The following is a 2628-nucleotide window of genomic DNA, read 5'->3' as shown; positions in this document are numbered from 1 at the left end:
TTAGGTTTCCTTTGCCGTCTGCGGTCTCAGCTTCTCTTCGTTCGTCGCCGACGCCAACAGTTTGGGAGGTGCTTGCGTCGTCGTCGTCTTCGTCGTCGAACTTGATCCTTTTGGCATAAGGAGCATCCGACTGAAGAAAAACAATCAAAAAATAAAAATAAAAATAAAAGTAAAATTACATCACGTCACACGTTACGTCCTCTTTGAAAAATGACGACCTGGTCCTTGTCGCCCGAATCGTCGTCGTCGTCGTCGTTGGCTTCGTCCTTCTCGTCTCTTTTGTCGCCGGATCGCAACAACGTGACTCCTTTCCGCGAAAGCAGGAAACTCTGGAGAACGACCACGACGCAGAGCCTGACGGCCTGCGAGGCGGTGAGAACGATCGCCCAGTGTCGTCCGACCTTGTTGATCGGACAGTTGGCGGCGTCGATGCTGTTGGCGCTGAGGTCCAGAAGGTTTTCGTAGCAGTCGCCCAAGGACGTATCGCATTCCATCACGTCCCGACCGTTGAAGGCGCACGGTCCGAGTTTGTAGACGAGCACGTTTCTGACGAGGTCGACGGTGGCGATCGCTAAGCTGGCCAGAGACGCCGCCTCCCACACGTCGGAGAGCGATGCGTACCTGGAGATCGCGGCGGCGAACACGAACGCGTGCACCACGTACTCCGAAGACAGAGGGTAGACGATCGCTCCTGCGAACACGTCCACAAGCAGGGTCGCCACGACGATAGGAATGCCCGCGTTTCTGTACCACCCCCAACCGCTGCCGCTACGAAAGCCATCGGACGAATTGGTTATGTGCAGCATCGCCGGTGCTATTCCGGTCGGCATGTACACGAGCGCAAACTGCACGAAGTAGTAGATGGATCCGGCCGTCCCTCCCAGTTCCACGACCGGACATCGACGATGGTCGGCATCCCATTTGAGAGCGTCCGACACGGCTCGTTGACAGGAGCGATCCGTTCCTTCGGCACCGCATTCCCGCAACGGATCCAGATACGATGCCCCGCACGGTCCGATCAGAAATTTCAGGTTTGTGAAGAACGAAATGTTGGCGGACGCGCAGAGACTCAGTCGGCACGCCGATACCAGACTTGATGGCGCTCCGACTTTGACGAACGTCGTGTACAGGAAGGCGGGCAGGAATATCGCGTACCAATCGACTATCGGATACACGTTCGCCTGAAGAAGAACGTCCACCACGAGCGAAGTCGCGATGCAGGACGAGATCAGCGAACATAACGTCGATTCTTTCATTATAGGTGGCCAGCCGCGTCGGTGACCGATGACGTTCATACTGAAGATAGGAATCCTACCTATTTTTCCCCTAAGGAAGGGGAGCCTGGAAGTGAAAATCGACCTCGCCGTCTGCCAGATCGTTTCTGACGACGGGACATCGAGCGAACCTGTACACGGCGTTCATGCACTTCCGGAATTCGAGCGCGTTCTTCCACCCTAGATCGGAGTACAACTTGCGATAGGCCGCCGAAGTCAGGACGTCGCTCGCCCTGAGTACCGTCTTCTCCCCTTTCTTATCTCTGACGACCGGTTCGCCGAAATAAAACGCACTCGATTCGCCGGGTTGCAAATGAAGCAGCTTCTCTCTCGCTTCCGTCGTGAAGTCAACGGATCTCATGGCGATCTCGCGAAACCGCACGTCCGGCGCAGGGCGCGGCAGGGGCAGTACCATTATCCTGTGTCGTTCCGTGGTCCTCCATGGGGGTTGCCTTGCGCTCGCCGTCAGCGCTCTTCGGTATGACTCGGAATGCGCGTATTCCGGGTGGTTGGTGAGCAGCACCTTGTAGAACAAGGCGCTGACGTCCCGAACGTCGAACGTCGTCTCTCGATCCCCGTACCTTACCGGAATGTTCGAGTAAGGATCGCCTTTCCCTGCGCTCGCAAATGCCGCGGCGGATGCTGTAGCGAACGCGAATCGGATGCAATCGGGATTCGTGCAGCACAGTTCTCGGTACACGTACGCGGGGAGTCGGTGAGCCGTGAGAAATATGCTCCCTTCTTCCTCGTAGTAACAGACGAGAGTGTCGGCATCCATCAATATCCACTGTTTCTGGCGGACTACCGATCGCAACGCTCGGCGAGCTTGCTCGGTCGCGACGAATTCCGAAAGCTTGATATCCGAGTCGCCGTTCGTCAACGTGGGCAGGATATCGTCGTCGTCGTTGTCTTCAGCATCGTCGGTCTCGTCCCGTTCGATCACCCTCCACCCATCCCAACCGGTCTCGCTCAACCTGTCGCGAAGGGTTACCTCTCGGTTCCCTTCGTGACCTGAGACGAACCAAGAAGTACCGTATCTAACCTGATCGTCTTCATTTTGGCGGCTGCGGCATTTCTTGGATACGCTAATCTTCGTCTTCGTGTCCTTCTCCATGGCGAATTCTTTGTACGGTGTGCCACCCTTCGAATGTTCGCTGTGATAAAGAACTTGAAAACGCTACGTCATCCGTTCAAGGACCGCTGGCGTACCCTCGACTTCACCGACGTGACGTCATGTGTTTCTTGAGCGATGACGTTGCGACGAGGGTGTTCGAAGCTTCGTCATCGATAACATCTCGCGCGCTATTGGCGGATCGAGTTCTGGTACCCTTGACGTCACGAAAGTTGGATGACG

The sequence above is a fragment of the Anneissia japonica genome, unplaced genomic scaffold (assembly GCF_011630105.1).
Source record: "Anneissia japonica isolate Jap-2015-1 unplaced genomic scaffold, ASM1163010v1 scaffold288150_len38167_cov142, whole genome shotgun sequence".
Lineage (NCBI taxonomy): Eukaryota > Metazoa > Echinodermata > Crinoidea > Comatulida > Comatulidae > Anneissia > Anneissia japonica.
This window is presented reverse-complemented; position numbering follows the sequence as displayed.